The sequence below is a fragment of the Pseudophryne corroboree genome, chromosome 4 (assembly GCF_028390025.1).
Source record: "Pseudophryne corroboree isolate aPseCor3 chromosome 4, aPseCor3.hap2, whole genome shotgun sequence".
Taxonomy (NCBI): Eukaryota; Metazoa; Chordata; class Amphibia; order Anura; family Myobatrachidae; genus Pseudophryne; species Pseudophryne corroboree.
Genome location: NC_086447.1, coordinates 44,231,391 through 44,254,148, shown reverse-complemented (window position 1 = coordinate 44,254,148; position 22,758 = coordinate 44,231,391).

Here is a 22,758-nt window from a genome sequence, read left to right as displayed (position 1 = left end):
TAGCTTAGCTGCCTTAAGCTACTTGCTAGCTTGTTTTGTGGGGACCCAAACAAACCAAGCAATTCATCCACACAAGTGGCAATCCCTGTTGCTGAAGTTCTTGGTTTGTTAAACTGTGCATGTCCTTTTTAATATGCAACATAATGTACAAGGGTGGGTGGGAGAGCACTATGACAAGTCTATCTTGCAACACTTTATTATGGTCTGTTTGGGGGCATTAGTGATGGTCTCTTTTGCAGAGAGAAATATTTTTATTGGTTTTGCTATTGCTCTAAAATCTGTTCTACTCTGCAAAACATTTTAACACAAAATTATTTTTAATTATTGTGATTTTATTTAATCAATCACTTTTGTACTCTTCTTTTATTACATTCTCTCTCCTAGCTTGCTGCAAAACAAGTACAGCTCTTTAAGTAGGCATCACAGAGAATATAATGTATTTAGGCATTCACAACATGCCCCAATGGAGCATACAATATATATATATATATATATATATACAAACACGAAAAAACAAGGCGGCACTCGGAGTCTTCAAAATAGCAGCAAACTTTGTATTAGTGCAGATCAACGTTTCGGGGTCTCCCCCTTTGTCAGGGTTAGTGCAGAATAACAAATAGTGCAAATAAATACCACTCACCCCCAATCAGAACATCCCCGCATGCTGATGTTGCTGGCCGCGACCGCCGGACCTCCGGACTGACGTCACCCGCGTCTCTGCGGAAGTGACGCGCCGGGAGCCCGGCGGGGCGTCCGCGGCAACGCACCCTGGTAACGGAGCTGTAAACAAACATTCAATTGAAAAACCCCATGTCTGCCCCTGATAACAACGTGACACATCCACTTAAAGTGCTCACTGCTATATACTGCAGCTTCAAGTTTAAAAACATTCAGTGATGAACAAATATAATACCAGGTTGCTAAACGACATATAAGTGATGAAAAAGAATATTAAAATGAAAACATGATGCACATGCAAACAGACTGAGAGTTAAAAATGCACATTAATGACCTGCAACAAACCGGCAATTATTAGATACACATATATTTCTTAGTTATTATTGCATCTATCCCCTGGGCCAGGCATCTCATCTTAAATAAAATTAATAAGCCCTAGGTTATCATTAAGACCCACCGGCCTAAGAGTATTAAGCCTATGGATCCACCGAGATTCCAGCTGCAATAGCTTTTTCCCTCTGTTGCCACCTCGCATAGATTCAGGCACATGGTCAATTATTCTATGTTTGAAGGTGGCCATCGTATGTCGGTGCTCCAAAAAGTGTTTGGCCACAGGTTGGTCGCCCTTCCCTGTTGACAGGGCATTCCTAATGGCCAATCGATGCTGTGCCATCCTGAGCTTAAACTGGCACTCAGTTTTGCCTATGTAGTATCTGCCGCAAGGGCACATGATGGCATACACCACAAATTTAGTGGTGCAAGTGAGAGGCCATCTAATCGGAATTTTTTTCCCCGAACAAGGGTGCACAATGTAATCGCCCACAGACATGTGCGAACACGTTGTGCACCCGGTGCATTTAAAGCAACCGTTCTTGCGTTTCAAAAAATGTTTCGGGTCCTCTCTGAATTTAGCCATGTCTGTTTTAACAAGCATATCTTTAATACTGCGCTCCTTCACAAAGGTGGGCATGATACGGTGATGCTTAAACATTGGCAACTCAGGGTCAGAGGTTACCACCGGCCAGAGCTTCTTAATCTGTTTTTGGATATGTTGACTATGTACATTAAACTTGCTCACCCATGAGATTACGTCACCTAACTTTTTCTTCCCTGCAGGGGCCAAGCAGTCAATTCTATTTCTTTTTACTGCCTTATTACGAGCTTGGGTTAAAAGTTTTTGTGGGTACCCCCTAACTCTTAGTCTGGCCTCCATCTCATCCAGTTGTCTGTCCCTTTCCGGAAGATTGCTGTTGATTCTACATACTCTTAATAATTGGGCATAAGGAACGCCCCTGACCGTGGGGCTTGGATGACAGCTATCATACCTCAAGATTGTATTGCGGTCAGTTGGTTTTTTGTATAAGGACGTGGCCAACTTACCATCCCTGATTTTAATGTTCAAATCCAGAAAACAGATCTCATCTGGACTACTACTCAATGTTAATTTAACAGGGCTATCAGTGGCATTATGTGCCTCAATCATCTTGGCCAAATCTGTTACATCTCCATGCCACATTAGCAACAAGTCGTCTATGTATCTAAAATACAGAAACAGTCTACTAGACACTGACCTGTTGGTAAAGAACAAACTACGTTCAACCTCCCACATAAAGGCATTGGCAAACGAGGGTGCCACGGAAGATCCCATGGCACACCCCGTTTGCTGCCTGTAGAACTGCCCATCTCTTACTCTTAGGCCGGTGGGTCTTAATGATAACCTAGGGCTTATTAATTTTATTTAAGATGAGATGCCTGGCCCAGGGGATAGATGCAATAATAACTAAGAAATATATGTGTATCTAATAATTGCCGGTTTGTTGCAGGTCATTAATGTGCATTTTTAACTCTCAGTCTGTTTGCATGTGCATCATGTTTTCATTTTAATATTCGTTTTCATCACTTATATGTCGTTTAGCAACCTGGTATTATATTTGTTCATCACTGAATGTTTTTAAACTTGAAGCTGCAGTATATAGCAGTGAGCACTTTAAGTGGATGTGTCACGTTGTTATCAGGGGCAGACATGGGGTTTTTCAATTGAATGTTTGTTTACAGCTCCGTTACCAGGGTGCGTTGCCGTGGACGCCTCGCCGGGCTCCCGGCGCGTCACTTCCGCAGAGACGCGGGTGACGTCAGTCCGGAGGTCCGGCGGTCGCGGCCAGCAACATCAGCATGCGGGGATGTTCTGATTGGGGGTGAGTCGTATTTATTTGCACTATTTGTTATTCTGCACTAATCCTGACGAAGGGGGAGACCCCGAAATGTTGATCTGCACTAATACAAAGTTTGCTGCTATTTTGAAGACTCCGAGTGCCGCCTCGTTTTTTCGTGTTTGTATCTAAGGTGGACGCAGTCCACGGAGGAGGGCACCTGAGCAAGACAGTCCCGCGTCAGGGACAGATCCAAGTGCCGGAGTTTATTCTGCTGTATATATATATATATATATATATATATATATATATATAGATTCTCTACAACATGGAGACACACATACGTTAAGGTTAATTATTAATTGTTGTCAATCATTCATTTTTGTATTCTTCCTTTATTTCTTTCTTCATTTTAACTAATTGTAATACAGGTACAGCTCTTGATGTAGGCTCCACACATGTTATTTCAATTAATCAGTCAAACTTTTTTATTATTTTATTGCCTTTTCTCTTTTTAGTTGCTGCATGACAGGTACAACTCTTGATGTACTGTAGGACTCACAGAGAATATTTAGTCATTCACATTGGTCTTTGCCCCAGTGGAGCATATAATATGATACCTGATGAACACACACAGACACTAGGGTACATTTTACATTTCAATGAATCAATTAATTGATACATTTTGTATTCTACTTTTATTGCCTTCTCTATTTCAATTGCTGCAAAACTGGTACAGCTCTTGATTTAGGCCTCAGACATGGTGATTTTAATTAATCAATCAATTGGTTATTCTTGTATTCTTTTATGGCCTTTTCTCTTCCAGCTTGCTGCAAAACAGAAAGTCGATATAATGTAATCCAAATCTAATTTTTTATAATCAATCAATTAATTAATCAAGTAATCAATCAATCAATCAATCAATCAATCAATCACTTTATTTATCATTCTTTTATCCTCCTTCCACTATATACTCCACCTCAGTTTCCCTGTACTGCTTTTGGGTCTCTGAGATAGATCTTGAATAATGAAAACTTTCTTGGTTACTTTCTATGGGGTTCCATCCTGTCTTCTACTGCAGTGCCACTAGATGTGCCATGTTTGAAGTTGAGCTGACACATGTTTGTGCCACCCAATGCTGTCATTTAGCTTAGTTAGCCAGCTAGCTCAGTGCAACCTTTTGACCTAAACTGTATGAAAACAATATCGTGAGCTGTGAGATGGTCAAACTTGAATGGAAAATTAATGTTATTAAGGATAATATTAATAGGAACAAAAAAATGACTAAAGTATTTGATTTTAGCTGTTTTTATAATTTTTTAAAAAAAAATATACATATCCCAAACCAAAACCAGTAAGAGAGGTGTTGGCAAAACCAAAACCAGATTATGAATTAGAACCAAAACCAACAAATAGGAGTCGGCGCTCATCTCTAATTTTGAGTATCTAGCACCAGGAGTTTGGAAGCAGTTTCATGACCTATTTTGAGAGGACAGAATATCTTTGAGTAAATTGATGATGATAATAATTAGCAAACCCTGATAATCACTGCAGTTCAATCTACAGTTGCTGGCAGTTTTTTGAGTTAATCTTTAGACCTGTGCTGGAGATAATGGGCCTAATTCTGGGTTGATCGCAGCAGGAAATTTGTTAGCAGTTGGGCAAAACCATGTGCACTGCAGGGGGGACAGATGTAACATGTGCAGAGAGAGTTAGATTTGGGTGGGGTGTATTCAAACTGAAATCTAAATTGCAGTGTAAAAATAAAGCAGCCAGTATTTACCCTGCACAGAAACAAAATAACCCACCCAAATCTAACTCTCTCTGCAAATGTTATATCTGCCCCCCCCTGCAGTGAACATGGTTTTGCCCAATTGCTAACAAACTTGCTGCTGCGATCAACTCAGAATTACCCCCAATGTTAATAAGGAAGGGTATACAGTGCTGTCCAATGCCACATTTATCTATACCAGTTTGCAGAATAGGTGGTAAGATCTAAGGGGTTGATGTACAGATGTAGCCTTGCTCATCACGGCTACACCAAGATACAAATGCGTCTCATTTGCTGCGACCTCATGCACATCTTAAACTTGCATGTGCCCTATTCAAAGTAAATAAGGCTGCAAAAGATGCATCCCAGTGCGGCTAGATGCAGGTTCACCTAACCACACCAAGAGTGCCCATGCTGGCAAGATGTAGCCAGAATGGGCTTCCAGGTAGCATTTATCCAGTACCTTGTACAAAGGGATAGGTACAAGCTGATTGACTGCTATGGGGAACCACTGATCCATCTATCTACACTTTTCACTGCTTGATACATAATCCCCTAAACCAGATGAGAACTTCCACTAAATATCTTCTGAAGGACTGCATTGGGGAAAATGAAGATATCATCAAAGTCTTCAAGGTATATAAAAACAAATAGAGTAGCTCTCAAAATGTGTCTGAAAAAAAGATGGACTGTTACACAATGACAATGGCATGACTAAGCATACATAGTGACTGTCACAGTTTTATAAGTGGTCTTCCAATCACCCCCTTTCTTACTATAATCTGTTTCTACACACTGCAGAAACTGAATAAGATAAGAACAAAATATCTATTGAAGTGGTTGAATAACGATATATACGTTATGGTAAGAACTTACCATTGATAACGACACTTCTCTGAAGTCCACAGGTTCCACAGGATAACATTGGGATATGATGAAGCAACAGCGGATTTGCACCAATCGGTCAAAGCTTTTCGGCCTCCCAGCATGCAATGGGCCCGTCCATATATTCCCGCCTCCTGACTCAGGCAAATCAGTTGTATTCCCACAGGATAACATTGGGATTTCCCAAAGAAATTTAGTGGTGGGGAAGCTCCTGTTTGTACAGGAGAATCCTTCACCCGAATTCAGCATCGTGAGAGGCAAAGGTATCCATGGCATAATGTCTCATGAATGTGTTAATGGAAGACAATGTGGTTGCCTTACATATCTGTTCTGCTGAAGCACCACATTGTGCTGCCCATGATGGACCTACCTTATGAGTAGAGTGAGCAGAGACAATTGCCGAAACAGGGAGATCAGCTTGAGAATATGCTTATGAAATTGTCATCCGAAGCCACCTTTCCAGGGTTTGCTTATCAGCAGGCCATCATCTCTTGTGAAATCCGTAGAGAATGAAGAGAGAATCTGTCTTTCTGATAGCACTGGTATGATCCACGTAGATCCTTAAGGCACGGACCACGTCCATCTATGCATATCCCGCAGAAAGGTCCGGTACCTGGAAAGCTGGGACTACAATTTCTTCATTAAGGTGGAATTTAGACAACACCTTAGGAAGATACCCAGATCTAGTTCTAAAAACCGCTTTATCTGGATAAAAAATCTGAAATGTAAAACGACATGCCCCTAAATCTGACACTCTTCTAGCTGACGCCATGGCCAGTAGAAAGAGAACTTTAGCTGTCAACCATTTAAGATCCACTTAATTAAGTGGTTCAAATGGGCCAACTTGAAGGGCATTTAGGACTAAATTAAAGTCCCAAGGCACTGTAGGAGGAACAAAAGGAGGTTGAATGTGCAGCATTCCCTGGAAAAAAGTATGCAGATCCTGTAAGTTAGCAATTTTCTTTTGGAACCATTCAGTCAATGCTGACACTTACACTCTCAAGGAAGCCACCTTCAAACCTTTATCCCTTCCTGCCTGAAGAAATGCTAAGACCCTGGAAACCCTGAAAGACTTAGGGTGCATTTTCCGTTCACTGCACCAATGAATATAGGTTTGCCATATTCAGTGATAAATGCGAGCTGAGGAAGGTTTCCTTGCTCTGAGCATTGTTTGAATTACCTGTTGTGAAAATCCTCTCAACTTCAGGATTTAGGTTTCAAGAGACACGTCATCAAAGACAGTCGATCCAGATGTCTGTGATAACAAGGACCCTGCATTAGTTGAGGGAGCAGGAGTGGAGCAACCATCAACATTTTCTGCAGATCTGTGTACTGTACCAATGTCTTCTGGGCCAAGCCAGAGCTATTAGTATCACGGCACACTTTCCTTGCTTTATCTTTCTCACCATCCTGGGCAATAGGGTGATTGGAGGAATCACATAGGCCAGATTAAAGTCCTATCTCACTGACAGGGCATCCACAAAGATCTCTCAGGGATCCTTTGTTCTTGACCCGTATGCTAGAACTTTGTTGTTCTGATGGGACGCCATGAGATCTGTCTCTGGCAACCCCCACTTGTCTAGAAGAGTTTGGAAGATCTCCGGATGTAGAGCCCATTTGCTTGCCTGAATGGTGTGTCGACTGAGAAAATCCGCTTCCCAGTTTAGGACTCCTGGAAAGAACACTGCGGACAAGGCTGGATGATGAAGTTCTGCCCACTTTAGTGTGTGACTTACCTCCTTCATCGCTTTTTGGCTGCGAGTTCATCCCTGATGGTTGATGTACGCTACTGCCGTTGCATTGTCCGAGTGGATCTGAACTGGTTTCCCCCGAAGAATGTCCTTTGCCTTAATCAGTGCCATGTATATGGCCCAAAATTCCAATATATTTATTGACAGGCAACCTTGTTCCTTGGTCCATTGCCCCTGGAAACACAACCTTCCTGACACTGCTCCCCAGCCCTGGAGACTGGCATCCGTTGTCAGAATTTCCTATTCTGATATCCAGAAGGGTCTCCTCTTGTCTAGATGGGATGTCTGTAGCCACCAGGCTAATGACCTTCTTACGTCCACCGTAAGGACCATAGTCTGCGTTTTTATCATCTGATGTAACCCATTCCATTTGGCCTAGAGTAGAACTGTGCATACTCCACCATGTCGAATGTTGACACCATCAATCCCATCACATGCATTGCTGCATGAATGGATACCTTTTGACTGTGTAGCAACTCCTGAATCCTTGACTGAACCTTGGATATCTTGCTCAGAGGTAAAATTACTCTCTGAAGGCTTGAATCCAGTACAGCCCCCAAGTGAGTCATCCACTGTGATGGAACCAGAGACGATTTTGCCCAATTTATGAGCCACCCGTGCCTTTGCAGACACGTTTTTGTCTGTTGAAGATGACCTAGGAGCAATTCCGGTGACTGTTCCAGGATTAAAAGATCATCGAGGTATGTAAAAATTCTTATCCCCTGTTGGCGGAGATAAGCTGCCATTACCACCATCATTTTGGTAAATACTCTGGGGGCTGTGACTAACCCAAAAGGTAGGGCCGGGAACTGAAAATGCTGTTGGAGGATAGCGAACCTGAGATAACACTGATGGGACAGTGCTATAGGAACATGTAGGTAAACATCATGAATATCCAGGGATACCATATAATCCCCTGGCTCCATGGCCCAAATGATGGAACATAAAGTCTCCATATGAAACCGAGGTACCCAAATGTATTTGTTCAGCACTTTGAGATAGAGAAAGGGCCAGAATGACCCATTTGGTTTCTGAACTAGAAACAGGTTTGAGTAAAAATCCTGTTCTCGTTGTGCAGGAGGAACTGGAATGACTTCACCTGACTGAAGCAATTTCTGAACTGCCTCTTGTAAAGCCCTGGTCTTCGTCTCTACTCGAGATGGGCTGGTAAAAAAAACCTTTGAGGAGGGTGCTTCTTGAAGGCAAAAGCATAACCTAGATATACCACTTCCTGCACCCATGCATCTGTTGTAGACTGCTGCCAGATCTGTGCAATCTGAAGAAGTCAGCTCCCCACCCTGGGATCTCCCAGGTGGAGGCCTGCATCATCAGGCTGAAGGCTTATTATCTGTTTTACCAACCAGTCCTTTGGTATCCAATGTTTTTTAGTCTTACCAGACTTGTTGTATTGGGACTGCCTGCTAACTGCCTGCTATCACTTTTTCCTTTAGCTTTTCCTTGAGACTGAAAGGGACGAAAAGCTTGAACTTTAGGTTTGAAAGTGTATGTGGAAGGAAACTTTACCTTCTTGGAGTCTGCTTCTGACTCCAAAATATCTGTCAATTCTTTACCAAAAAGAATATCTCCAGAAAAAGGCATAGATTCTAAAACCTTCTTAGATGCTGAATCAGCTTTCCACGTACGTAACCAAACTGCGCTGTGAGCAGCTATTGTTGAGGCTGATGCCCTGGAGGCAATAGTACCCATATCCAATGCTGCTTCTTCCAAGAACATTGCAGCCTGTTTCATATGTGCTTTGTGGAATTTTTGCTCTCTAGATGCCATTGAAAAATCCCCCTCCAATGCATCAGCCCAGGCAGCCACTGGTTTTGCCATCCAAGCTGAAGCCATGGCTGGCCTTATGACTGCCCCAGACAGGGAGAAAATGGTTTTTAAAAAAACATCCACTCTCCTATCTATGATATCATTTAATGATGTTGAAGGCAAAGGTAATGTAGATTTTCGCATTAATCGAATCACATGCGTATCTACCTTAGGAGCCACCTCCCTTTTTAAACAATCCCCAGCTGGAAGATGATAATTGGAATTCCATTTCCTAGGAATTCTAAACTTCTTATTGGGCGTAGCCCAAGCCTCTTCCATGATTTCCGTCAGCTGATCTGACCCCGGAAACTCAGTATTAACTGTTTTGGGAAGTTTAAACACAGGTGCCTTGGTTTTTAACACAGGCTCTGCTGAATCCTCTAAGGATAGAAAGTCTTTCATTGCTTTAATTAACTCAGCTATATCCACTGAGCTGACACCTTCCTCCTCTTCTTCGTATGCCGAAGCAGAGTTTATTGAGCTTACGTCCTCCGATGAATCCTCATCTGAAACATGTGTAGCCTATGTGGATTAAGATTTACTTACCACTGGTTTATCAGTCTGTTTCTTTTGAGAGGCTGCTGCTGGAAGTGATAAACCAAAGGTGGGAAGCTGTATGAAAGGGTTAATCGTGTAACCTATCCCTGGTACAGGAGTTGGAATTATCCGTTCAGCTATACTGGATAATGTCTGTGCAAACATAGCCCAAAGTAAATCAACCTGCGATTGAATCTGCCTTGTATTTTTCAAAAGACCCTGGTGAAAGCTAAAACAATTTGCACACAAACCATCCTGAACCAGATCCTAAGAGGTTAACCCAGCTTTGCAAGACAAACATGATATGAGTGTTGGTGTTGCTGTGAGTGTATCTTTCTCACCTTTGCTGCTCTTAGACATTATAAATAATCAACACTTCCACAGTGTACTACACAATTTGTGACTGTAATCACTTTAAGCTTTTTTAAGTGACATAAAATTCGACCCTACCCATGCACCAGCATTGAGGGTCGGAATAGAAAAAAACTGACAGAATATATAGCAATCACACGAGCAGTCAGTCACATGTTATACATTAGAATAATAAGCAATATGAGCACATCATCAACTACAACTACATTTCAAGTATGTAGGAGAACATATTACTGAATGATGTTTAAACAGACCTACCGTATTCAGATGCATAGCGAAAGAAACCACAGTAATAGTATACAAACTCATATGCAATAGGCACTTACAGTATCTAACTATTCATACTCAAAAGGTAGATAGAGACTTAGTGCTGTATTTCCCATACTCAGTAGAGTGGGATAAAGGGAGACTCACCTCGCTTCCAGGACCGATCAATACGTATGCTAATGATGAATGGATCCAGATGCTACTAGTGTACACTGCCGCTCCATGAACCTATAGTGAACACAGACGCTCAGTGAATACAGACGCACCAGTCACACAGCCGCCTATGCTGCGACTGGGTCCCCTTCGTATACAGTGTCTCAGATGGAAGCAGGAAACAGTTCATGGCAGGAGACTCGGAGGAAACTAGTCATGAACAGGAGGGAGGGGTGACCAGGAGAGCGTCTGACTCACCACTGCTGACATCAACCCTAAGGATTGCGGCCTCATACTATTCCTGGAGCCTATGATCCCTAAGGCCTAGCACTGGTGCACCCGAGGTGGAAGCCGCGTCAGCAACTGTTTGGTAGCCTCCTCCCAAAACAGTGTGGCTGTGCCTTACCTACTCCCCGTGCTCCGGCCACAGCCTGGTAACATCTGCTGGACCTGCTAGTATATCCGACACAGACGCCCGCCGAAACAGCACTGTACTCATGGGTAAGCGGTGTCGCGACCCGGCGGAGAGTTGTTGGAGTGACTCTTTCTGAGGTACGTATAAGACGCTTTTTAGAAAGATCACTCAAGAAAAAATAGTAAGACTATAAAAATAAAATAAGAAAGCTTAGGGCTGCTAAAAACCAGCAGCCCTCTGACCATGGTCCAGCTCCTGCCGCACCAAACAAATAACTGATTTGCCTGAGCCAGGAGGAGGGGATATATGGACGGGCCCGTTGCATGCTGGGAGGCCGAAAAGCTTTGACCAGTTTGTGCAAATCCGCTGTCGCTTCATCATATCCCAATGTTATCTTGTGGATAACCTGTGGACCCTGCCAGAAAAATAAAAGGTAGTGCATAGTGAATATTTATTGTAATGTATTAAGCCAATGATAAGCTATAGTGTACATGGGACATTGATCCCCAACCGGCTTTTACCCTTTAAATCATTGCTGCTTTAAATCTGCAGCCGCGATTGCAGTTATTGCACTGATACAGAAAACTCAGACAATATTACATGCAGAAGCCCATATATTATTTATACCCACTGATAGCCAGTGTAACCAGCGGTGCCACAACATTTTCAGACTGGCACCCCTAAATTGTTGAATGTGCCCCCTCAAACAGAAGCGGCTACAGTATTTGGGAGTGCTCTTGGTAATGAGAAAGACCCTTTGCATTTAGATTTGTTTGTCACCTGTGTTTTAAGACACCAGTGGGGATCCAATAGTGTATCTTATACAGGCACCAGTGCTTACCTGATAGGTCCCTGTTGAAAAACGCAATGCTGAACTGCAGGGTGTCAGATATTTCTGTATTTCTTCATTAGGCTTGTTATACCACTCCATGTTTACACCACATTCCTCATCATAATATCAATGGCTTACATACAAATCCAATTGCTGGTGGTCTACACATATTCAAGATCCGTTCTGTATGTATTCACAATGGGTCCTGTAATATCCCTCGCATTCCCCACTTATTGACATGACTGGGTCTAACTTACAAAATGGGGGTGTATCGCCCCTATTTTGTAGATGTACCCTGCCAACTGTCTGCATCATCAGATGCAGACTTCCTGGACCTGGCTGACCGGTTCTAATGGCAAGACTGATGAAGCTTTGGCTTATGCACATTGACCTAGCATTGTGACTATTGTGACTGATGGCCGCGAGGTTCAACAAATGCTGTATCTTTGTGATTCACAGACACTTGCGGTCACATGAGTTTTAAGTGTTCAATATATTGGGCAGAGGGTCTCATTGACTGGCACCAACTGATTTAAACAGCAGCCATCAATGTTAGTGATTTGTTGCTGCTTTGCTGGATATGATCAGTGCCATTTTTAGGTCAGGGCAAGCCATGCAATCACACAGGGTGCTGGCCCACAGCCATTGTGAAGGCACTGTGGCACTATTATATGCGGCTTGGCTGCTGCGGCATATGACTATGTGTTCTTCCAGTCATATTAATGTGCTAGGATTGAGACACCCCCTTTCAGCATACGTACAGTACATGCTGCAATACACACAATCAGCTGCACCATCAAAACTTGCACCAGCGCAGGTATGGTTTGTCTACATGAGTTTCATGTATGGTACCACACCGTAGTGACTTCGCATGTACCATAAGAGTTTCTATTGGCTTCCACACAAAATACCCCTCACTTATCTAAACATTGCTATTGTGTGACTCTAAACAGGCCCGATGCTACGTGAGGTAGGAAATGTGGTCTTTGGTAACCCATTCCCAGTACAGTTGGTTTAATATTAGAGATGAGCGGGATCGTTTTTACTCGGTTTTACTCGGTTCTCAAAACGGCATCTAATTGGCTCACGGATGTCACGTGTTTTGGGTAGCCAATAAGGGTCGGTTTTGAGAACCGAGTAAAACCGAGTAAAACCGAATCCGCTCATCTCTATTTAATATACAGGTAAACCTCATTTTTAGTACCTGTTAGAAATGGTAATAGTATAAATGACAGGAAGGCCTCTGTAAGAGCAAATCACACAGTAACTTACAATTACACTATTAAAAAAAAAAAAAAAATCTAATTTTTAGACTCAACCTAAAATTACCAGAAAATAAAAAAATCACCACCAAATTTAAGCCATTCGGAAAATATACTGTGAGCAAATAAACTTTGAAAATACATTTTAGTTTCAATGAAAGAATATGAAGGAACAAATATAAATAAAACATACAGTATATCATTAATAATCTCTGACCTCTTATTAAATCTGTTGACTGAATTGTGGAAGAATAATTGATCTCAAGAGCTTTTGGTCCCATGAAATTTTTTGCATGGATAAATTGCTGCCTGTGGATGGACCTGATCCTAGGATTGAGAGACGTGTGGGTATGTGTCTCAGTGATTTCCTAGTCTCCATATTACAGGTGAGTGATCTCAGTTACACCTGCACAATAAGTACACACCTAGAATATGAAATATGGAAACACAGTTCCATGTAGTCAGCGCAATGTCTGATCTGCACTCAAAACAATCCACTATTGTCTCTTCTTATTGATGTTTGCTGCTGACACTTATTTTCCTATAGAACATTCTCTTTCACAGGTTTATATTCTGCTATAGCTGCTGATAATACAGTGTCAGACATCCCCCATATTCACTAACATTCTATGTACAATGACATTGTCTAAATTATCATATGTTCTCTCTTCTCTGACATCCATTATATTCTACAGGACTTCTGAGCATCCTATGTCTGCCACTCACTCATCTTCCCTGTCGTCTCTACTTCACATGTTCCCCTGTTTTTGGCCAGTGTTACTTAGTTGTTTAGGGGTATATTTACAAAAGTGCAAGTTTTCAGTAGTGGAGATGTTCCCATGTGCTGGATAAACCAAACTCTTCATCCTGACCCTTTCCTCCCAGTATAAAAACTCTCCCTTCCAGCTGAATTCATTATTACATTTATCTTAAGCTAAGCAAGAGATTGCTGAAGCAGGGCATGCTGGTATATGTAGTTCAACAACTGCTGGAGGGCCAAAGGTTCCCCACCCCGGTTCTAGAAGATAATAGCTTGAATCTGATTGGTTGTTATGGGCAAAAGCTCCACTTCTGAAATCCTGCACTTTTGTAAATATATCTCCTCTTCCTAGAACTGTTTTGACAAATCATTGGTATGTTACACTTGGACAGCTGCAGAACACAATACTGAATGCTGTTCTTACTGTGTACCTTTTACATATGCATTTAAGAAGACTGTTTAATGTACAAAAATATGGTATCTTATTAAAGGTTTGCAATATTCGGAGAATATATAAAAATACATTGGAGGTTATTTACTTGTCAGGTGCAAATTTTCAGAAAAAGATGGCAAGCACTCAGTAGTTGTGCCAATTACAAAGTTAAAGAAAATGCATTATTCATTAAAAATTGACACCTAAGTACAATGGGGCTAATCTAGAGTAAGTGTGACTTTTAATAACTGATATGTACATTCTGCTTATCTCTGTATCTCTGCAACACTCCCATTTGTAAGCAATAAACACTTTTTTTTTTACTTAATGAGGTATATGTATTGTATACTGTACTGCTACACTAGGAATAGGCATTGACCACACTGTTTAATAGTTATGTTTTAACATCATTAGAATAAATGCCCCTTTTGTAAAAGACTGCTTGCGAGTTTAAGGGACTGCTACGATTTTGGTAATTTGGGGGTATATTTACTAAAAGTCGATTTGGGTCAATGTTGATCGATTTATGGTAGCTGTTTGGTCGATTTGTGATTGATTTTTTTGTTTCAGGGTATAACTCACACATTTACGAACTGAGTATTTTTGACATTGTTTAAAAAACATGTAAAAAAATAATCTGTTAGTACATGTGGGATTGAGAACCTGAACTACAAAATCGACTCAAATCGACTCTTTGTAAATATAAGCCCTGGCCTGTAAATTTTATATTTTTTGAATATTATATGTATTCCCAATGATTTTCTCTGTCGGATAACCTGCAATCCTTTTCAATATTGAGTGTCGTGATGTCTTTAAAAACCATCCTTCTCTCTCAGAATTATATGTGTCTTTCTTAATCCAGATGAAGCTAATAAAACTCAGTTTCCACTTCTCTTTCACTCAACTCAAGACGGACACACATATTGTTGAGAGAGGAGGATTTATTTAAAGTCATCACTCAGTATTGGGAAGGATTGCATGTTATGCGACAGAATACCTGCACTGGAATACATCCATCACATACAAAAGGATATCACTGGGAAGTTATGGTGAAGCTTCCATTGTTATTTCCACTGGCTAAACTGTCGGACTAATTGCCCATATATTACACCCATCTCTATTTTCTGTAGATTTAAAAGGCAAAAACAACTTGTTCTGCCTTTTAAATTATTGCCAATTTAAATACATGGGCTAAATATTTGTTATCGCGCCCATTTAAATAGTTTTTTTTATTTTAAGATTTTTATTGTTGTAATAACAGACCTTACAAAATATGTTTTTCAAAATCTTAAAAAAAAAACAATTTAAATACATATTGCAATAAATGTAAATAATCCATGGTGACTATAAATGATTATGGATGCCTTTCAGGCATTTTGGGGCCCTCTCCAAGCACTCCTAGTTTTACACATTTTCATAACTATTGACATCAGTGCTGAAAACAAATTGTGGTAGCATAGTATTCATTTTATTTTTATTTTTTAATTTTGAATGTGATAAAATATTCCATTTGTGCCTTTCCTGTTTCTCCTGTTTCCCTAAGCATCTCATGGAATCATTTTCTTTCAAGGTTAAATGCTTAGAAACCAAAGTTCAGTTAATTTAAACCCTACTGTATTCACCTACTGAATTTACATATAGACAGTATTCTCGTGATGGAAATGTTTTTTTTTTTTTTAAATGCCAGCAACTTTTTCTAGCGTATAAACAATAATGCAGAACATTCATCTGCATTTGTCACCTTTGTTGTTTTAAATGAAAATTTGTATTTACTTGATAATGGATAGACCTCATGGTTTAAGTGGAAATGGCAAAATTCCACTTGTCCAATATATGGGAGAAAAATATATTATGGCGTGGTACTATAAATTATATTTATGAATCACTATAGAGTCCCCAATAAGAGGGTGACTTAATTTCCAACACAGTCGTAAAATTCAGGAGAGAAAAAATCTCATAGTGTAATATAGTCAAATGTAATTGTAACCCTATGTGTGTGTGTGTGTGTGTGTGTGTGTGTGTGTGTGTTATGTGTGTATATATATATATATATATATATATATGTACAGCTGGTAAATTATATAACATTATCATGAGAAAAGAAAGAAGTACATGAGAAATCTCCATAATTATCATGTGTATCTTTATCCCAGTTCTCCATGACAGCAAGAAATACACCTCCTCGCAGGTGATAATGAGATGAAATCAATATATATATATATATATAATATCACTAGTACTGCAGCCGGACAGGTATATATATTTATTATGTAATGACTGATGACGGACCTGCTGGACACTGTCAGCTCAGCAGCACCGCAGACTGCTACAGTAAGCTACTATAGTAGTATGTATCAAGAAGAAAGAGAAAAAAAAAAAACACGGGTAGGTGGTATACAATTATGGATGGACCAGCGACTGCCAACACAGAGGTAGCTACAGCCGTGGACTACCGTACTGTGTCTGCTGCTAATATAGACTGGATGATAATGAGATGAAATCAATATATATATATATATATATAATATCACTAGTACTGCAGCCGGACAGGTATATATATTTATTATGTAATGACTGATGACGGACCTGCTGGACACTGTCAGCTCAGCAGCACCGCAGACTGCTACAGTAAGCTACTATAGTAGTATGTATCAAGAAGAAAGAGAAAAAAAAAACCACGGGTAGGTGGTATACAATTATGGATGGACCAGCGACTGCCAACACAGAGGTAGCTACAGCCGTGGACTACCGTACTGTGTCTGCTGCTAATATAGACTGGATGATAATGAGATGAAATTAATATATATATATATATATATATAATATCACTAGTACTGCAGCCGGACAGGTATATATATTTATTATGTAATGACTGATGACGGACCTGCTGGACACTGTCAGCTCAGCAGCACCGCAGACTGCTACAGTAAGCTACTATAGTAGTATGTATCAAGAAGAAAGAGAAAAAAAAAACCACGGGTAGGTGGTATACAATTATGGATGGACCAGTGACTGCCAACACAGAGGTAGCTACAGCCGTGGACTACCGTACTGTGTCTGCTGCTATATAGACTGGATGATAATGAGATTAAATCAATATATATATATATATATATAATATCACTAGTACTGCAGCCGGACAGGTATATATATTTATTATGTAATGACTGATGACGGACCTGCTGGACACTGTCAGCTCAGCAGCACCGCAGACTGCTACAGTAAGCTACTATAGTAGTATGTATCAAGAAGAAAGAGAAAAAAAAAACCACGGGTAGGTGGTATACAATTATGGATGGACCAGCGACTGCCGACACAGAGGTAGCTACAGCCGTGGACTACCGTACTGTGTCTGCTGCTAATATAGACTGGATGATAATGAGATGAAATTAATATATATATATATATATATATATAATATCACTAGTACTGCAGCCGGACAGGTATATATATTTATTATGTAATGACTGATGACGGACCTGCTGGACACTGTCAGCTCAGCAGCACCGCAGACTGCTACAGTAAGCTACTATAGTAGTATGTATCAAGAAGAAAGAGAAAAAAAAAACCACGGGTAGGTGGTATACAATTATGGATGGACCAGCGACTGCCGACACAGAGGTAGCTACAGCCGTGGACTACCGTACTGTGTCTGCTGCTAATATAGACTGGATGATAATGAGATGAAATCAATATATATATATATATATATATATATAATATCACTAGTACTGCAGCCGGACAGGTATATATATTTATTATGTAATGACTGATGACGGACCTGCTGGACACTGTCAGCTCAGCAGCACCGCAGACTGCTACAGTAAGCTACTATAGTAGTATGTATCAAGAAGAAAGAGAAAAAAAAAAACCACGGGTAGGTGGTATACAATTATGGATGGACCAGCGACTGCCGACACAGAGGTAGCTACAGCCGTGGACTACCGTACTGTGTCTGCTGCTAATATAGACTGGATGATAATGAGATGAAATTAATATATATATATATATATATAATATCACTAGTACTGCAGCCGGACAGGTATATATATTTATTATGTAATGACTGATGACGGACCTGCTGGACACTGTCAGCTCAGCAGCACCGCAGACTGCTACAGTAAGCTACTATAGTAGTATGTATCAAGAAGAAAGAGAAAAAAAAAAACCACGGGTAGGTGGTATACAATTATGGATGGACCAGCGACTGCCGACACAGAGGTAGCTACAGCCGTGGACTACCGTACTGTGTCTGCTGCTAATATAGACTGGATGATAATGAGATGAAATTAATATATATATATATATATATATATATATATAATATCACTAGTACTGCAGCCGGACAGGTATATATATTTATTATGTAATGACTGATGACGGACCTGCTGGACACTGTCAGCTCAGCAGCACCGCAGACTGCTACAGTAAGCTACTATAGTAGTATGTATCAAGAAGAAAGAAAAAAAAAAACACGGGTAGGTGCGGTATACATATACAATTATATATATATTATATACAATTTTATATATATATGTATATATATATATTAAACTGATGGTGATTAATTAAACTGGTGGTCAGGTCACTGGTCACACTATCAGCAACTTGCAAGTAGTACTCCTAAGCAGACAATCACAATATATACTGGTGGTCAGTGTGGTCACAATGGCAGTGTGGCACTCTGGCAGCAGAGTGCCAGCAAAAGTGTGCACTGTACGTTAAAATATGTACTCCTGCTCTCAGACTCTAACTGTTCCCCACTGTCAGTGTCTCCCCCACAAGTCAGATATACAGTCACACTATCTATCACTTCAGCAAGTAGTAGTACTCCTCCTAATGCTCCCCAAAATTACTAAAGTAAATAATACTGTGTCTCTCTCTACTCTAGTCTCACTCTCTATAAACGGAGAGGACGCCAGCCACGTCCTCTCCCTATCAATCTCAATGCACGTGTGAAAATGGCGGCGACGCGCGGCTCCTTATATAGAATCCGAGTCTCGCGATAGAATCCGAGCCTCGCGAGAATCCAACAGCGGGATGATGACGTTCGGGCGCGCTCGGGTTAACCGAGCAATGCGGGAAGATCCGAGTCGCTCGGCCCCGTGTAAAAAAAACTGAAGTTCGGGCGGGTTCGGATTCCGAGGAACCGAACCCGCTCATCTCTAGTTCATATACTTTGGGCCATCATATATTTGGTTAATATTTTATGTTCAATTAATAATACTCAATTTGGTTTTCTAGAAACGGGAGTTTGGTAGTGCTGTCACTACCTATTGGGGGTAATTCCAAGTTGATCGCAACAGTAATTTTGTTAACAGTTGGGCAAAACCATGTGCACTGCAGGGGAGGCAGATTTAACATGTGCAGAGAGAGTTAGATTTGGGTGTGGTGCAGGGGCGGATGGGGAACAAAAAGCGGCCCTGGAAAATATTTGTACTAGTGGCCCCACATGGGCAGCACCAGAGGTGTAAGGTCTAGCCATGGGCCATGGCAGCAGCACCCTCCCCCCAAGACTTTCCAGATAGTGGGCATGTCTAGCATCAAGGGGGAAGTTAAAATTAAATTAAATTAAATTTTATGAGCACATTGTATGATACACCTTCAGAATTTAGGACACTATATAATTCTTTAGAAAGATGTATTTTCTTGCTTATTACACCAACCGTATCCCAATCACTATTCACTCAATCTTATATGTCAGCCAAGCAGGCAGACAGAGCATACACTAGATCATCTGCAATCACAGGCAAAGTGGCAAAGTCATTTTCATATATGCAAATTATTTTGCATCTTATTCATTATGTCTATAAAAAGGACCACATGTCCACAAACAAAATAGGCCCACGGGTGCGTCGGCCCACCGGGAATCTTCCCTGTGAACCCTATGGCCAATCCGCCTCTGGTGTGGTGTGTTCAATCTGCAATCTAATTTGCAGTGTAAAAATAAAGCAGACAGTATTTACCCTGCACAGAAATAAAATAACCCACCCAAATCTAACTCTTTCTGCACATGTTATATATCTGCCTCCCCTGCAGTGCACATAGTTTTGCCCAACTGCTAACAAAATTCCTGCTGCGATCAACTTGGAATTACCCCCATTGTGAGAGGAATAACTAGGGCAGAATACCCTTGAGTAAACTGATGATAATTTGGAAACCCTGGAAATCACTGCAGGACAGGGAAGATAAAGCCAATCTACAGTTGGTGGCACTTTTATAAATTCTTCTTTAGACCTTTGCTGGACATAATGTTGCCAAGGAAGGGCATACGGTGCTGTCCAATGACACATTTATCTGCAGGAGTTTGCCGAATAGCTGGTGAGAGCTAAGGGGTTGATGTATCAGTTAAAACAGTGAAGAAGAGGACCAGTGGAAAATTTGCCCAAACCTATCAACTTCTAGGTGGCATTTATCCAGTACATTCTGAAGAGTGATAGGTGTAGGATGGCTTGCTGCTATGGGGAACTTCTCCACTGCTCCATCTCTCTAATCTTTCCACTGCTTGATACATAATCCACTAACTATCTTCTGCAGCACTTGAATGCACTGTAAAAAGTCCTGACTAAGTCGCAGAATGATTGACATACTGCGGCCTTTGGATGGTGGAGAGCTAGTGGCCACTGTGGACTGGACTGACCAGTTCCAATGGCCAATCTGATTAAGTTTTGACTTACGCACACTGGCCGAGTGATGGGACCCTGTTGAGGCTGATGGTCATGATACTTGCAAGATGCTGCATCTTTATTGTTTCACAGACACTAGCAGTCTCATGACTTTTATGGGTTCTTCACTTATAAGGCAGATGGTCTTATTGATTGACTCAAGCTCATTTAAATAACAACCATCAATGTTAGTGATTTGCTGCTGCTTTCCTGGATATAATGTTCCCATACTAGTGAGCTGGTGCAATTGTGCCTGCTGCTTCGCCTGATTTCCTGAGCCCTGCTTGTGGTCCCGATGCTGCATTTGCAGAGTCCATGATTGCAATAATTGGGGTCACATATGATGAAAAGTAGAAAATGACACCCAAAAAAACTTTAAAAACGTGTGTCGACCTTTTTATGTTGACAATTTCCATGTCTAATTTTGACCCTGAAGAATCTTCAATACTACACTCATCACTGAGGTGCAGCATATTGATCACTGGGATTAAACAGTTAACTCACATTAGCAACAATGTCCATAAACCAGAATGCGGAAAAAATGGCATATAACAGATACTTTAACTCACATTACTAGTATTTTTGTGAACCTGAAGTGCAGTACATTGGAAGATAGCCGGTAACCTGCAGTAATATAATGTCCACGGATCTGAATTCAGCACATATGTGCAGGCTGGAGAACAAAGATGTTACTGTTGACAGGAAAGGGGGGTTGGTGGCGGAAAACCCAGGCACCCCCGGCCCCTCCATCAGGCCTTAGGGAGCTGCAGCAAACCACCAAATTCTATACCGCAAACCATTAGCTAGGGAGGGGAGAAAGATGTTCCCTCACACCATGTATGCTGGGAAAATTTCCATGCCATGAAACCTGTCATATTAATTACTAATGTGTGAAGAGAGTTTAAACATTGGCAGCCAGAGTCAAGTATATGACGCCACTGTAAAAGCAGATGGCATTGATAATTATGACTTTGATAAACAAATGCTGTAAATTGTATAATCTGAGCAAGATATTTTTTTTTTTCATAGTCCACTTTTCATAGCAATATTGTTTTATGGAAATATAAAAAACTTTTAGCTTTAACTTCTTTAACTTTTTTTAACTTTTAACTTTTAAAAACTTTTAATCCTCCTGACCACAGGACACCATCGCTGTGTGACCATATCATACAGCTCACCAAGAATGTTTGCAATCTGACTAGACCAGAGGTTCCCAAACGCGGTCCTCAAGGCACCCCAACAGTCCAGGATTTAGGTATATCCATTAGTGATGAGCGGGTTCGGTTTCTCGGAAACCGAACCCCCCCGAACTTCACCCATTTTACACGGGTCCGAGGCAGGTTCGAACCTTCCCGCCTTGCTCGGCTAACCCGAGCGCGCCCGAACGTCATCATCCCACTGTCGGATTCTCACGAGATTCGGATTCTATATAAGCAGCCGCGCGTCGCCGCCATTTTGACTCGTGCATTGGAGATGATAGGGAGAGGACGTGGCTGGCGTCCTCTCCGTTTATTCACTTTATTGTTGAACTTGATTGCTTAATTGTGGGGAGGACTGGGGAGCAGCTGTTAGGAGGAGTACAGTGCAGAGTTTTGCTGATCAGTGACCACCAGTCCGTTCTCTGCCTGAAAAAAACGCTCCACATCTGTGCTCAGTGTGCTGCATAATATATCTGTGCTCACACTGCTTAATTGTGGGGACTGGGGAGCAGCTATATTATATAGGAGGAGTACAGTGCAGAGTTTTGCTAACAGTGACCACCAGTATACGTTGTCTGCCTGAAAAACACTCCATATCTGTGCTCAGTGTGCTGCTTTATTGTGGGGACTGGGGACCACCAGTATAATTAATATTATATAGGAGGAGTACAGTGCAGAGTGACCACCAGTATACTATATATAGCAGTACGATACAAAAGGCTACTGCTGTGCCTACCTCTGTGTCGTCATTAAGTATACTATCCATCTACATTCTATACCTGTGGTGCATTTTAATTTTGCAGT